Raw genomic sequence first — 17,874 nt, forward strand, 5'->3', positions numbered from 1 at the left:
TGATGAGCGTTTGGCGTCATTGGCCGGGAGGCCCCTCGCGGGGCAGGTCCGGCCGCCTTGGCGCAGGTCTTATTACATTCGGCGCCACATTGGGCGACCTGCACGCCGGATGGGGATGAAATGATGATGAACACAACACAACACCCAGTCCCTGAGTGGAGAAAATCTCCGACCCAGCCGGGAATCGAACCCGGGCCCGGAGGACGGCAATCCGTCACGCTGACCACTCAGCTACTGGGGCGGACTTTTCAGGTAATGATTTGAGTCTAATTTGGGCCCTTTCTGACTTCGATGTTCACAATTTCTCTGTGGCTTCAGGAAGAGATTGCTACACGGTTAATTTGGAATTCACCCATGATTCAGTTCGGGCATCTCCATGTCATTTGTTTTGATAGTTCATTTCTCGAATGTGCTGACATGATTTTAAGGTTGAACATCCTGCAGAGTTCCTTTTCCTTTAGTCCATTTATGTGCTTCAAACTTTCCATTTGTTTTCCTTTACTTCCTTTTTCTGTCTAGCCGTGCACTGAACTCAACTAGTAGAATTTGGACATGGTTTTGTGGAATTTAAGTACTATTTCTTCTAGTGTTTCCCATGATCTGTCTACCTTCTCGCGGTTGGTTTTATTTTCGACATTGACTGTCATATGTACACTGATTAGACTGTATGTTTTATTTGCACACTTTGGTGTCTCATTAGTCCGTTGTTTACAGGCTACATGTTTCGTACTGTGCAGTCCTAAAAGCATCGACTACACGCCGACCGGTGCAGCGCCGCGAGGCAGCATCAAAAGGCGCTGACCCGCGCGCCAATGGAAAGAGCGGGCAGCGGCAGCGCCACACCTCTGGGAAGACAGAGTTCAGCGCACTTGTCAACGGTGACTTAACCAGCCGCCCATCGCTGGTCGGCCCAGTTCGGTCGCAGACATTGAGAGCATCAGTAATGAAGAACAGGAAGACGATACTTAGCCTGCGTTCTGCGAGCAGTAACAGAGTGTAAAAGCAATTGCATGTGCGAGGCACAGGAAGTACATCAAGCCACCTCATAACGAGAAGATAAGTTATATTTCTTTTCTTTTTTAAAATAAAGTGTCCTATTAATCTGACGATGTTATGTACAGATCATTTTGGATTCCTGCCACCGGCCATCGCATTGTCTCCTTCCTTGTTCGCATTGGTGCTGACTCCTACAGTAGCCGACACAATACTTATAGAGGTGAGTATGTCTGTCTTAACTGAAACGCGATTCCTGAAACTAGTGCGTTTTCCAGTTTACGTCTGTCTGTTTTACTTCTGAAAATTCTATTGTTCTCAAAATCCAATGCATTTTCGTCAGCCACTGTTGTTACTTGGAGTGTCAGTATTTCTATTTTTGTCGGTTTAGGCTTTGATCTAGTTCACCCAGGTTTCCTGTTCGTAAGAGAGTATTTATATTTAGGCGCTGTCTACACTGCGGCGATATGATACGTGGCCGGCCAGAGTGGCCGAGAGGTTCTAGGCGCTACAGTTTGGAACCGCGCGACCGCTACGGTCGCAGGTTCGAATCCTGCCTCGGGCATGGATGTCTGTGATGTCCTTAGGTTAGTTAGGTTTAAGTAGTTCTACGTTCTAGGGGACTGATGACCTCAGATGTTAAGTCCCATAGTGCTCAGAGACATTTGAACCATTTGATATGATACGCGATATGATAAGCGATGCGACTCACTATACGACGCAGAAGCAGCCCGCAACAGTGGAGTGCATAGAAACGTAGCTGGAGAGACTCAGCTGGTTCACATTGGGACCACAGCGATACGACACCGACACGTCTCCCTGTCGCATCACCCACGGCAGCTACGATTGCAGGTCACACTATGCACCGTGTGGCGTACTATTAACGGCGACAGAAATTTCAGTTTATCCAATGTGCCAAAAAGGAAAACTGATTTATGTAGACGAATTAAAGCTACATCTGCCTCTGTAGCTAGTTTCGCACTATAGGTTCTACTTCTTGTGTAAAAATGTAAAAACGCCACTGTGTTGGGTCCGACACGTGTTCTCCGAAACGCAGTATTTAGCATTCGATCTTGAGGATACTACTCTGAGAAATAAGTTTATTTTTTCAGACCTTATAGTCTGATACCACAGCTTGATAATGAAATCGTTTTCGTTTCGCTATTGCCGATGTTTATTGTGATACTTCGAAGTAAAGTAACACTTGCTCATATTTTGAAAGGTTTGCCGTGAATAATAAAGTTGCTGGCTAGTCTACGTTTGGTGCATTTTAGGGACTATGTTGCAGTATATGAAATGCAGGTAACATATCGAAATAGTTTTAAACGGTGAAAGGAGACCGATACCTCTCTCCTTTCTCGAGAAAATACTGGTGATATATTGTAGATTCTCCGTAACAAGGTTGGAAGCTACGAGCCACAGACGGCCGATTTGGTCGAGCGGTTCTAGGCGCTACAATCTGGAACCGCGCGGCCGCTACGGTCGCAGGTTCGAATCCCGCCTCGGGCATGGATGTGTCTCCTAGTGCTCAGAGCCATTTGAACCATTTTTTACGAGCCACACGCGACGCCTTTCCGCCTGCTGTGACCTCCTATGCAGAGTGTGGAGCTGCGCTGTCTTTCCCTTTTCGTATGCTGATGACACATGCCGAAGCTGAATAAAAATGAACTATAGTGAAAAGACACTGGAAGGCGTCAGCTGATGATGCTGACTGGATGATTTTACAGTCTATGAGCCACGGCTTCAGAAAACTTTGTGACAGGTGTAACAGAGATCTGAAAGCTAAATAGCTGCTACTTGTAAATGACCAACAGGACGAAGTTTAGAATTGCATGTCACAGATTTTCTTGTGATGGTGGGCTTCTTCCATTTCCACAGATATATTGTCTACCCCTTCGCAGAATTCGCCAAGCATTGCTACACCATCGATAGTGACTGATTTCACTGTTTCTTCTGGATATCTCTCAAGCTGAATCATAAACTGCTATGCTTATCTAAACAGTTCTGAAATACAGTCATAAATTTATCAGTTTGTAACCATTATTTATATATGTACCACCCTACAAAAATGAAAATTTTCATGATGGTACTTTTAAAGTCATTCACACAGTTTAGCCAGCTTACCTAATTTTAATGAGTAACTCCTCAGCAGCACAAACAGCAAGTCAACAGCTTCTGTCCTCGTTCGTCAGGGTACCTGATAGTAGTTGCTCCAAAAAAAGGAAACTTTTGAGGACTCATACTGTAGGATCTGCAGTGTCATCTGCAGAACGAGGTCACATGCAAAAGTTGGTACCTCACAATGACACCACAACTAAAGACAGTCGCTGCCAAAAGCAGTAACAAATCAGAGACATTGGCGTAGACACGCCCCCGAGTGTTTCCTTGCGTTGCTACAACCGGAAAGATGTCACAGCACGGGTCCGTTCAGCCCAGTCTGTATGTAATCACTGACCACGCGTAACCATCGCTTACGACAACGCTATCGTCGTAGCACAAAGTTGGCTGCGTGCGAACAAAACAGTTATTCTGAAGTCATCTCCAGTTTAAGACTATTGTAATGGAGAGGGGGGGGGGGTGAAGTTTAAAGCGACTAAACTGCATGGTCATCGGTCCCGCTATTGTAATCTGATGCGACAGTATTATTCTGTAATGAACAAAGCGCTAATGTTATTATAAGTGTTAGTGGCAGCGTTAAATACGTGCCATATAAACTACTAATAACGTGAATGTCTGTTGTAATATCTGCCCGATCTCCTCCTGAAGTACTCATTAGTTGCTACAATACATCACAGGATTCGTGGATTTTTTGTGTTGAAACAAACTAAGTTTGCTATTCGTAGCATTACAAGGGTACACCAGACAGTTTCGTTTTTCAGCTTTTTGAGCTTTACATATTGATAGACCACAATAACGCCCTTTTCATAAGAGCTTATAAAGGGACTTGAAAGTGAAACAAACGTGTGATTCGCGCTGCTTTGTTGCTCGTCGCGTGGCAAGTGGCATCGCGTATCGTATCGTACATGTATACGGAATCAGCTCAGTGAGAACAGATAAACGCACAGATAAACGTCGCGTCGCGCCACCTTTACTGCAGTGTGTCATATCTTATATCGTATCGCCTCAGTGCGAACCACCAGTGTTCTGAAAGCCGTTTTGGTTTTTAGGTGAAGTTGACCAGAGGTCTCTGACTCCCTCTATTTGTGTGTTAGTTCAGATGCCTTAGAATCCGATAGTCTGGCTGTGCTGTTCTCGACAACAGTTGATTGGTCACCACTTGGAGTTAAATTTTGTTTCCTGACTAAGGGCATGTGATTACCACAAGTTTTGGACAAAATCCAGTATTTACGACTGGAGTGTTAGATCCAGAACAAAATTTTGCATCCGTACCTCTGGTGATCAGATGCAGACCACTTTGGCGCTCGGTGCAAGTGAGTTCATGTTGGTTCTTCCGTCCGCTCTGCCAGTCCTTTTTGCTCTCAAGAGCGTTGACCTTCACATCCACTGACCCGTATGCTTCATTCATAAATGTCCTGCATATTACAGGAACTTTCCCTCTCATCCATTGGGACGCACCGTGTCGGGGTTAAGGCTCTCCACGAAGAGGAGGCTCTCCACACAACACACGTGAACGCACCCGTCATAGTCCGAACCTTAATGTTTAATGTGCCCTAATGCAAGATAGTGTAACAGACGTATTTTTGTTCGCAGAGAAAATCAGAAAGGGAGAGATTCAACCGTAGAATACCTTCCAGCATAATGTGAATACTCACGCTGAAGTCTGAACGTGCGGGATTTGGTGAACGGCACATTTTCTGCGAGACTCCCCGTGGCACGTCCTTAGACTTCTTTTTTCGGGGTTACGTCGAGGATCGCTCGTACACAACACCAGTTAATAACATTGCCTCCCCGATCACTAATCAGTGAAACAATCAGAACTGTTGATGGTGCAATGCTGACCCGTAAATGGGCAGAGCCGAACATTACTTTCATGTCCACCGAGTGACGAGTGGGGACACACTGGAATTCTGGCAAAACAGAAATAAATTTAGAGATCTGCTACGCGTTTAACTAAAACTAACGACTATTTATCTCAGATAGTTTCTACGTTATGATTCTTTTGAATGATAGCGGTATTTTATGGACATCAAAACGCATGACGGACGAAGCAAGTAGGAAATAAATAGCAGACTGGAACAGGCCTAGAGGGCGTTCTTCGCCAAAATAAGCGCTCAAGAATCAAACCAACGCCTTAATTTGCGAAATAAATTTCTGAAAATGTACTTGTATGTAGCAGCACTGTATAAAAACGTATGTATAAGAAATTATTGGAAAAAAAGAACTAGCCCTGTTGTACTTTGTTAAACTGAGACACAACAGATACAATATTAATTGCATTCGCTGTTTTTTATATATTCATGTTATTTACAATTTTATAATATTCACATTACATTTTTCCCAGTATCTTCATTATTACAGCACAGACAGATCAGGTATTTACATTACATATAAGTTTTTTTTAAATGTTTGCATTATTTACATTTTTGTCAAATCCACATTGCATATTTAAGTATTTACATTTTTATACTGAAAACAATTCAGGCATTTACATTATATGCTATCATCAGTTTCGTTCAAATATTTACATTATTTACAATAAAACAGAATCAAGTGCTTTCATTGTATACAATCACCTATTCGATGAGGTACTGTCTACAGCCTAGTGTATTTACTTTATCGCAAAGTATATGGCATTTGTCATCTTGAGCAGATAAAGAGATTTTAGGTTGTTTTACAACTGCGACAGAATGGCAAACTGTTCAGTAGATTGCCGGCCGGTGTGGCCGTGCGGTTCTAGGCGCTTCAGTCTGGAACCGCGTGACCGCTACGGTCGCAGGTTCGAATCCTGCCTCGGGCGTGGATGTGTGTGATGTCCATAGGTTAGTTAGGCTTAAGTAGTTCTAAGTTCTAGGGGACTGATGACCACAGATGTTAAGTTCCATAGTGCTCAGAGCCATTTCAGCCATTTTGTTCAGTAGATTTTACTTTCGAGTTCTGGACGCATTGCATATAATTATCAATAGTAAGCCTATTTGCAGATGATTGTGTTACGCCTTTTGCTATGGGCATTACGCCACGGTCTAGGTCACAACAGGATACATTTTTGTGCACAGGCTCTAAAAATCGTCAGAGAGGCTCACCATTTGGTTCATGTTTCATCAAAACAACCACTGTTTTGTTCACCAGCCGAATATCTTATTTGTTGAACGCTGGGAATTGCCAAGTATCTAACCAATTGTGACCATCACTCATACCGCCGAAAACCACATTATTCATGAGTTTGAAGAAATTTCTCTCAAACTCATTAGGTGTTTTTGTGTAGTAGTCTCACTGTATGATTTCATCCAGGGAAATCGCCTAAGCGATAGGATTTGATGAATCTTTTTCAAAGCCGATTTATTTTTCAAATTTTGTTTCAGATTTTGGTAATGATCGATATAGTTTTCCTTGTCCTACAGTGTTGAAAATGATTCTTTGGTTTCTTACTATCAGATGTTAGGTGCCATTTTTCCCAGACATAGGTGTAAATCTAACGTAAATCTGGAATATTTTTGGGGTATTGAGGACCTGCTTCCGGAAGTATCATGTGTTCAAATCGTGTGGTATGTCCTCTACATCCAAATTTTTGGCCCTCTGTGAAGGAAGTTATTCAAAATTAGATACAGAAACGTGTTGCAACATAGACCAGTTCTCCAAGCTGTTCACTTCGAGATAAATGAGGTAATATTGGTCGACTTTTTCATCACACTCGGCCATGAATATGATGTTGGGAACAGCATGTCTGCAAGAACAATAAGCAATTCCACCTTAAATATAAATCGGAGTAGTTTCCAAGAAGGAATTCGACTGTGCCCTTTCAAAGGAACCATCCTGGCATTTTGCCTGGAGTGATTTAGGAAAATCACAGGAAACCTAATTCTGGATGGCTGGACTTGAATCTGAACCGTCGTCCTCCCGAAGACGAGTCCAGTGTGCTAAGCACACCGCAAACTCCCTTGGTACCTTAATGGGAGGGCCTGCGTGCCCACATGGTACCATTCTACTCATCGGCGTCGGAGCCAACGTCGTTCAGCATCGCATCAGTAACCTTCCTATCATCCGTGTACTGCTTCCCGTGGAGTGCATTCTTTATTGGGCCAAACAGATGGAAGTCAGTAGGTGCAAGATCCGGACTGAAGCGTGGATGAGGAAGGCCAATCCAAAGAAACTTTGTGATCTCCCCTCGGGTGCGCTTGCTTGTGTGAGGCCTTTCAATGCCATGGAGAAGAAGTTCGTTTGCATTTCTGTAGTGAAGAACGGGCTGATGTCGTTTCTTCAGTTTCCTGAGGGTAGCACAATACACTTCAGAGTTGATCGTCGCACCATGAGAAAGGATATCAAACAGAATAAACTATTCAGAGTCTCAAAAGACTGTCGCCGTGACTGATGGTGCGGCTTTGATCATTTTCTTTGGAGGAGAGACGGTATATCGCTACTCCATGGATTGCCGTTTCGTTGCCGGTTCGAAGTGATGAAACCACCTTCTTTGACGATGTTCAACAAAAACTTGTCACACCTAGCCTCATGCCGTGAAAGCAATTCCGCACAGATGGTCCTTCGTTGCTCTTTATGGTCTTCCGTTAGGCGGCGAGGAACGCAGTGTGGACACACCTTTAAGTACCTCAACTGGTGGAAAAGTGGGTCAGCACTACCACAGAGACGTCCAGTTGGGCAACGAGGTGTTTGACTGAGATCCGTCGATCACCTCGAATGAGTGTGTCCGCACGTTCCAACATAGGAGGAATCACAGCCGACCGGCACGCGAGAGATCGGACAGGTTTGCTGCGACGATGGCAGGCGTCTCGCCCAAGGAGTCACGATGGCTTTGTTCACTGCTGCAATCGCCTAGGAATATCTGTGATGCTCTGCTTTTCCGCCTAAAGAAACTCGGTGACAGCTCCCTGCTTGGAACACACCTCCGTTATAGATGCGATTCTGAAGGCTACGTTTAGCGCCGCTACCTATCGGAACTTCATGAAACTAAAGGGATTGAAAAGGAAATATTCCACGGGGGTCTTACAACAACTTCCAAATTTTTCAACCGAAGCTGGCCATCAAAAAAAGGTGTTGCATCGCCCATCGTACATGCTTCTGGCGTAATATTAAAACGGTTGCAGTGTAAAAGATATCCACTATTTCCATTATATTTTCGATGGAAGTATAATAATGAGAGATGTCATGACGTCACAAATTTGAAGTAAAGGTCCATCATGTTAGCTGCCCCAAACATTAGCTTCTGATGAGAGATGTTTGATCAAAAATGTCAGCTAGTGTCATTTACAGGTGCACCAATCATTTTTATTATAGTCTAAAGTGTAAGGAATCACATTTCATTCGTAAATGAACTCATTCTGGCTATATTTTCTTTTGTACACACGACTTTTGGTTGCGCTATTTACTTTTATTGTAGTGGTTGTATTTCTACTTTAGCTTTCCTGACAACCCGACTTGAAAAGTTCTGTGGGTGAACGTTGAGAGAAGTAAAGATTGGAAACCGACCAAACATACTAAATATACTCTCAGCATTTTTCACAATAAGCCACAGACGGAACATCAGTTTCCTCAGTCCGTTCAAATGGTTCAAATGGCTCTGAGCACCATGGGACTTAACATCTGAGGTCACCAGTCCCCTAGAACTTAGAACTATCGGTACCTAAACCTAACGACATCACACACATCCATGCCTGAGGCAGGTTCGAACCTGCGACCGTAGTGATCGCAAGGTTTCTGACTGAAGCGCCTAGAACCTCTCGACCACCCCGGCCGGCTTCCTCAGTCCGTATTAAGGTAAATACTGGATTACGAAATTGGCCCTCTGATATCAGATACATTACTTATTGTTTATTCGAAACGTATAACAAAATGACAATTACATTAAAGAGGCGGAACGTGTAGCGTAAGTGTTTCAAATACACATTGTGACCAGAAAAGTCTGAAAATGCTGTTCATACTGGTGTATTATTTTCGAAAGCTCTGTAAGATTTTCTGTTTACAAGAATCGTTGCATGCACATGATAGACGCAAAGAATAAGAAGCAACAGCAAACTGCAGTCTGGTAATGTTTTGGGATTCTAACATCGCAGATCCGAATTCAGGGTAGTATAAAACTTAAGTCTGGGGCACCGTCTCCCGTATTATTACCCAGTGGCATTAATGTATAAATGCCTACACATACCTACTTCTGACGTAATATTAAGATGATTTCAAGGTCAAAGATACACATACCTATTACCGGCGTAATACTAAAATGACGCCAAGTTTAAAGATATGCACTATTTACACACAATTTAGTACACATGTATACCTCTGGCGTAATATTACCTAGCTACAACACATATCCAGAGGAGAGGATTTTTCCAATGGAGATGTTCGAACAATCTCGTGAATGTACATGTGTTGATTGTCTTGGAGACAGGAAAACACAGATCAACTGAATCTCACTTCCTTGCCTCCCAATTTGGAGTTAAATAATTTTTTTCCATTCTTTGAATGCGGGCGTGCAGTAGCTCAAGTCTTCGAAGTGAGGGTGTCGTCAGCACCCGCTGAGGCCTTGTCACAGGTAAGTTGCGGTGTTATCTACTGCAGAATTATATGCTAAGCCACTATTTTTCATCTCCAATGGTTTTAACTCATGATTCCTTAAAATGATAGCGTGATTTTATGGACACCCTGTATATCAAAATGCAGGCGGGACGAAGCAAGGGGGGCATAAAAAGCATATTACAATAGGCATAGAGGGCAGTCTTCACAAGAAAAGTGCGCTAGTATCAAACACGGCCATAATTCGAGAAAAACGTACATGTGGGTTATGAATTTAATTTAATTAAGCATAAGGTCACTTTCCAATGTGAATATGTGAGTAGTGAATCAACTGGTCTGGAAGATCGCCTACCTTCAATCGACAACTATAAAAGTCTATTAACAGTTGAAACGACTACAGAGGCCAACTGCCAAAGAAAAAAAGTAGTTCAAATGGTTCTAAGCACTATGGGACTTAACTTCTGAGGTCATCAGTCCCCTAGACTTAGAACTATTTAAGCCTAACTAACCTAAGGACATCACACACATCCATGCCCGAGGCAGGATTCGAACCTGCGACCGTAGCATCAGCGCGATTCCGGACTGAAGCGCCTAGAACCGCTCGGCCACAGCGGCCGGCTGACACTCAGAGCTTGTACTCCATCTCTAATGATCTCGATGTCGGCGGGACGTTAAACTCATCTCAACTTCCCACTAAGGTGGTGTAAGGCCGTCGCATTGAGCGGAGATTATGTTGAAAAATAGGACTTGGTAGCCAAAAGGATGGAGAATAATATTGTGTATTGGAATCCTGAATAAATGCAACCTTCTTTCTTTCAGAAGGAAAAGTTTTGCGTCACTTATTGAACGCCTTTCGTATGTGCATTCAATGTTGTATAATTAGTACCACGCGTTATGCTTAGCCATTATGTGTTACGTGAGAGGCGTTAGGCGCTAGTTGTTAGCCATTAGGCATTAGAGATGTGTGTGTGTGTGTGTGTGTGTTCGTATGAGGCTGAGAGAGAGAGAGATAATGATGACTTTGCGTGAGAGACGCCACAGGAGTGTATTAGTATTCATGCCGTAACAAATACAGAGTGATCACATGTTTCTAAGGAGTACGGTATTAAATACAGAGATACCGTTGTACATACGTAATGCTTACTGTTGAACACTGATTCGTTTTAGTATTACGCCAGAGATGCTTTTATATACACAATCATCTTTGACTTTCACAAATATAACTTGACACAATTTTTACACATAATAATAAAAATTATTATTGTAACAATCATAATAACAATATTACAGCCGGCCAGAGTGGCCGAGTGGTTCTAGGCGCTATAGTCTGGAACCGCGCGACCACTACGGTAGCAGGTTCGAATCCTGCCTCGTGCATGGAAAAAGACTGATAAAAAGGTGTTAGCATGTGGACGTAATGTGCTGTTCCAGTCTCTTCTGTACCTAAGGTCCATCACCGTTCCCTTTGGATCCCTACGTAATTCGGTGCTCTCCGATACACACGATCGAACAGTGGAGGAGTGGTACTCAAGCATCAACTTTAGGTTACAATATCTCCGGATGTAATTAACATTTTACAATGCAACAAACGGCAATGATTACGTATTTGTTTATATGTTCAGATGTGCTAACAAAACTAACGGGGTTCCATTTAAAAAAACGTAGGTTTGTGTTAAAAAACATACTTCCATGCATTTTTTATGGTTTGTATTAATCAATTATACTAGCCCCTCTCCTCACGTTCGGTCTGTGGAATCGATTCGTCAGTATTTGATGTGGTTTACGAAATATATCCAGCGGTAATGTTAGGTGACTCACCCTGTATAATTATCCATAAGAATGTAAACATAGAAACCATTACACACCTAATACACAACCAGCTGGTTGGGGTAATCAGTGGCAAACCATCTGCACTACGAATTTGCAACCAGTTTAAAGAGTAGAATTTATTATGACTGCTCTGAGATAAAAAGTGTATGCTGCTGCATTCTTGGGTATAATTGTAACAGTTCACACATTTTAAATTACATAATATGAGATAAATGAGATGGTAGCAAAACTGGTTTATTTAATTCGAAAAGACATCTGGTCTTTCCACTTGACTCGCATAATCTTCACCGTCTGATTCCATGCTTTTCGTTTGGCTTTTGTTTGGCCTAAGGTAATATGAGAGTGAAGGTACAACTTTCACTGTCATAGATAATGTATGTATGTATTTTATTGTAGGTGCGCAACGAAAAAAATTACTGACAGCTCGAATGTAACTACGTTTACGACAATGCAGGTTATAAATTAGCGGCTGTGCAGCCGAGTGTCGTGTGAAGATGATTAAGGTTCTCCTCTACATTCACCGAAACACACTTAAGTGCAGTAAGCGGTACCTCACACAACGAGCTTATCGATGGTAATTATGTTCCTTCATTTAGTTGCGTTCCACTAATACTTTATTAAGGTAGAGAAAAAGGGAAGGTAAAGGAAAGTTCATTGGAACGGAAGAATGAGTGTATGGTAAAATGTATTTCTACCATGTCCCATTCACGACGAGTTCTCAGCACCTACGATTAAAAAGCAGATGAAAAGTTTCCTCACATTTCATACGAAAAAAATATTTTCATTAACACTTACTAGTCTTATCTTGTATGTTTCCTGCTTTGTTTCAGGTCTGTTGATCATTTTGTTTGAGATATTTCAGTCGCCTGACACCAGGTGTGTTTTGTTTTCTGACACCAGATGTATTTTACTTCACCGAAGGTGATCATGTGAAGTGCCAGACGGACTAGACTTGGCTTCTGCAGGGGTGGGGCTCACGTCATGTGCGACCATTCTAATTTAGGCTTTCTGTAGGCTCTCCAAACCGACTAAGACGAATTTTGGGATGGTTCCCTAAAGAGGGCGATATATATCCTTCCTTTTATCAAGCCATCCTAGCATTTTCTCTCTCTTTAATGACCTTGTTATCGGCTGGTATTTGAACGCTAATATTACTTACTTATGTCTGTTCTTTCTCTTCGCTTCTTCTTCCTGTTTCGTTTCTCATAACAAGTTTTTTGTTGTTGTAAACAGATATCTTCTTCGTCTATCAGTACTGATGTGCTAAATTTTTCAGCAGCTTTGACTATGTGCATACCGCTATTAGTACTTCTGTTTCAGCTTCTCTTTTATACCTATCACTGCCCTGCTAATCAGTGAACTCGATTTTCTCTAACTACAGGTTAATATATTATTTCTTAACAGTAAGGCCATATACAAAAAATGCAATACAGTCTCATTTGTAAGCGACATTTCATATAAACTCCGTCCGCACAGGCCTTGGAAGGCCCAACGGTATCGACCGGCCGCCGTGTCATCCTCAGCCCACAGGCGTCACTGGATGCGGATATAGAAGGGGCATGTGGTCAACACACTGCTGTCCCGGCCGTATGACAGTTTATGCGACCGGAGCCGCTACTTCTCAGTCAAACAGCTCCTCAGTTTGCTTCACAAGGGCTGAGTCACCCCACTGTCCAACAGCACTCGGCGGACCGGATGGTCACCCATCCAAGTGCTAGCCCCGGCCGACAGCGCTTAACTTCGGTGATCTGACGGGAACCGGTGTTACCACTGAGGCAAGGCCGTTGGCGACATTTCATACAATATAGCTAATTTGTTTTAAAAAAATAGATCACTGTATTCTTTACCACCAATAATGTCACCAATACATACTGCGAAACCTCCAGTTGACAAATCTCTGAAATGTGGGGTATATAAAATGCAATATAATATATGTCAGAGTTTTTATATAGGACAGACAGGGAAGACAGTGTTAAGGCCCGCTTTCATGAGCACTTGTTCAGCAAAGACAGTGAGAATTCACATAAGTCAACTTTTACGGAACATCTCAAAATCTAGAAACACACACATCCCATACGTAACATGGAAATTTTGCATGTAGTCGAAAACCTTTTAGAGGAATTTGAAATATATGAACATCCCCACCTAAATTCAGAAGGTTTGTTGAATGATAAACTGCATTAAAGAACAGACACTATTTTGATTGGATAGCATCTCTCATAAAATGTGAAAATTAGTGCAACCCTTTTGTATGTTAGAACTGTGTGACGTGATTTTTAAAAATGTATTATACATAACTTCCTTATACAACTCAGTCATACTTTTTATACGCTTTTATAGCTTTTATATTTGTTCCTTGCTGTTGGCACAACAGATCGACATGGACAGGATGCCTATAATTAAAGCTTTTATTTCAAAACGCTGCAGATACACAACCACTGCTCAGAATGACGTCAAATTTGAACTTAATTTTATAGGCGCAGGGGAAAACATCATTGAACAAAAAAAACTAAAAAATTAACAAAGATTTCGCCAATAGATGCTGCTGTATGCGTCTTAATGTAAATGGGGTCGGATACAAATGACAGATGAATAGCAATACGACAGCTGTTGTTTGAGTTGTTCATTACACAGTCCATACTATTCAATGTGTATGACTGCACAAGTTCTGCATTCAACAGCTGAGCCATCGTTAGTTAGGTAAGCCCATCCATCACGGCAAAGTTGTACCATACCAGATGGGAGAAAGCGGCGTAAAAAGCCAAATGACATCGGTTTTTGATTGTCCTGGGCCAAAAAACCACAAAAAAAAACAAGAGTAACCGATTTCTGATTGTCGTAAGCCTGGCAGAAGACACGTTTACCATTTTCTGCCTCAAGTTGGAACCGACAAACAGCATGTTCAACAACAGACCGGAGTGACTCGGGGGTCATGTGCACCGCGCACCTTCAATTCAGCTACTTTCGTAATTGGAGCACTGAACACAACTTCTTTCAGATAACTCCAGAGCCAGAAGTCACACGGACTAAGTTTTCGCATTCTGGACGATCATGCAATAGGAAAATGACGGCAGATAATTCTAGCTTTTCCGAAATGGTCAAATGATGTTTTTTCCCGTGGCATTTCCTCCTGTGTCAATAACATGCTGTTCAAATTCCAAGTCATTCTGAACAGTGGTTCTTTGTCTTCAGTGTTTTGAACCTGGAACTTTAATGATGGACATCCTGTACATAGATGTGACTTAGTTACTGTGAATTATCAATCTATCAATGTTTATTTACAATAATCACACACAATATGTACGTTTTTGGGAATATCATGGTTCTATGAAGAAGATATTGATATCAGCTAAACCAGTACTAAGTAAGTTTCTTCTTGCACTTTAAACAATTGTAATGCCAAGTTGTGAAGATTTATAATATCCCCAATTTTGTAGGTTTCTAAAGACGACAAATTAATCTCTCGAAACCGGTAAACCGAAATAAAAATATATTTGCAACTGACGACTAAATTTTATCCTGAAATATATTCAACAGTTGCTGAAAAATGGCAGCTATGGATAAAATAATAATATAAAGCTTAAAATCTGTTGGTGCTACTCATTAAGTGGAATGTCTAAGTACTATTATCCTTAAAACAGCGTCATATTAACCTACACTTGAGTATTTTAGGATTGTCTAGACAATAATCCTTAAGAAATAGGAAACAAATATCGCAAAACTTAATTCTGAAGTTTAGATTCCACTGCTGCTATCGGCTTTTGGAGGTTATGTGGTTCCTAAGAAGTCTATATTCACTCATCGTTAATGTAGAACGCATTATGAAAATCTGCTGAATGGTCATGATACAGTTCCGCATTAAGCCAGCAGAGGGACGCCGGTTCAGGATATAGTGCGACCTTTACAGTTTTAATTTCCACGGTTCCCGGTTATCACTGGAGGAAAGGACAGAGTCGACTTTTTGAGCATTGCTTATCCAACTTATATGTAGATGGGTTTCTGCTTCGCCTTAAACAACGTCAGTATCTGCTTGAGTTCAAATTCTAATAAAAATCTGTTTTAACAACAAACAAATCTTAATTTTTATATGTTCTCCGTGTTAAGTCACGAGAGATTTTTTTTTTAATTCTTCCCATGTCGATGACGTAAGTGCTTGAATCAAGAAAGTCACTTTCCTAATTGGAGCAGTATTAGAAAAGTTTAGAAAAATAAATTACGTACTACTGATGGTCTTCTGTACAAAATAGCACTGAAATTATTCCACTGTGTCTCGCTAAAAGTGCAAGAAGAAAGATGGATTGTAGATACCATCAAATTAAGTGAACATCTAGCATTTTGGAAACACTACGCCACTTGAAGACACAAAAATTGTTCAAATTACGTGTTGTTTGTGAGTAAAATCACTTTGATGTAAGCGTAGGAAACTTCAGCGCGCAGCGGTTGCGGTTGTTTTATTTTCCATCCCTCATTTGTCGCTGGAGAAACCACAGATGGCGTGATGGGCGTATCAGATGCAGATGGCTTCCCGTCTAAATCAATGTAGCGCTCGCTATTATCTTTTCTTCAGACAGTCGCCAGGTTTACATTGTTCCTTTCTACATAACATCTGTTAATGAAATAAGTATTTTTAAGCTAAGTTATGTGATCATAGAATCATTCCCTTGTGCAAAGGCCTAGCTTGGTGTTAATGACTGTAAATTCTTCGTGTTAGTTAATTTTCGCACTGAATCTCATTCCTCCATTACCATAAAATGTGTTCATTGTGGCTACAGCAGATTAGTGTAGTTTAAATTAATTTTGATCACACTTTTGCATTCCATAAAGATAAGAATCAGTGTTTATCTCCAAAGAGTGTTTCAATTTTGAATACAACATTAATTATGAACAGGAAGATTTTCTAAAAAAGTATTTAGATATTTAGGACAGTGACATCGTTCGAATGTTTGTATCAGAAGTTCTTCATAGTTTTCTGCTATACCTAGGCACCTTCGGAAATTCAGTTGAAAACACTTCAGAAACTGCGCAACTGGGGACAACATCAGTGGTAGAGACTAGAGCTATAGCAAAATATTTATTTACTTTGATTAAATAATGTACTAAGTACCCAAAACGTGGCAGACTGCAGAGTGAATTTGTAACATGATTCGCGTGGATTAGGTGCAGAAATATACGCGTATACCTATATTCGTATTTGGTGTCGATGAGAACAAAGTATGTTACAAATGGATAGGGCAACGAGTTGTTAAGTGTGATGTATATCAACTTTCCTCATCTGTTCAGGTGAATGCTGCTTTAGTTATCGATTGTAGGCAACGATACGCATTAAACATACAGATTAACATGAAGTGCGCAATGAAGTAATTACGTTAATTAACGCGCAGTTACCGCGCACAGCAACTTCCACACAGAGGTTACAAACATCAGTGACAGTGTAATGACGATTTACGTAAGGCATCACATTTACAGCAAAGAGTTGGACTGGCAGAGGGGTGATTTTAGAGGTGAACACACACGAACTATCGTAGCTCCATTGACAGTCGGTTTGCTGTTTAGCAAGACGATTTCTTATTAAGGATTCTTCTTAACGTTTAATCCTAGGCATGCCATTTTCGATATCGCTGTGACTTAATTGTGACTCGAGAGTGTAGAAAGGCGTGACAGTATGACACCTCAATTTGTTGCTCGTTGTCTCTTTCTTTCGTAACATTTTCAGCTTAATGTTACATGGCTTCAGGATATCTTTAATGGAAGTGAATTTGTAGTAAGCAAGCACACATAATTACATTTTGTGTAACGTTTCGTAATCAGAATGTCGAACCAAGTGGTCTTACTTAAGTTCAACAGTGTTGTTCTGATTGCTTATCAAAATAAAATAAATGTAAGTGTTCCTTAACAGAACACAGGCTGAACAACAATCAGTTGACTATGGTTTGTTACTGCTCTGGAGGAATTAGTCCCTATGTTGAAAATGTTTGCCTGTGATCGGCCACACGTAGGTGAAATAAACAAGGAGACCTCGGTACCTTTTAACGACGCTCGGTCCTCGGAATACCGGTGGTTATGGCAAATGTATGGAAGAATGCCAGTTTGATGGGTGGTACAGGCGTCTCTTCAACGAAGAACAGTAGCGATATTCGAAACTGAATAGGACTGTCAGAAAACGTCGTGATGCCAATGAAATAAAAATGAGATCATACTTCAATCATTTCTTTCAAAAAATAGTTTTAGCAATCACATTTCTAATTGAGATGTGCTAACTACACGAGCGTGGATGAATGCGAATCCAGTAACTTGATCACCGTCGTGACCATACATATTGGCGTGGCTGTACGACGCAGACCATCGAGGATTGGTCTGCTGTACAATTTTTCACCTAGTTTTCAACTGTTGGTCGAATTTCTCACACAACTA

At 41.4% G+C, this 17,874-nt stretch overlaps 1 pseudogene; it reads right to left on the bottom strand.

The window, feature by feature from the left end:
• Positions 1-13,134: 13,134 nt before the first annotated feature.
• Positions 13,135-13,252, bottom strand: LOC126185843 (5S ribosomal RNA; annotated as a pseudogene).
• Positions 13,253-17,874: the final 4,622 nt, after the last annotated feature.

Source organism: Schistocerca cancellata, chromosome 4 (genome assembly GCF_023864275.1).
Source record: "Schistocerca cancellata isolate TAMUIC-IGC-003103 chromosome 4, iqSchCanc2.1, whole genome shotgun sequence".
Lineage (NCBI taxonomy): Eukaryota > Metazoa > Arthropoda > Insecta > Orthoptera > Acrididae > Schistocerca > Schistocerca cancellata.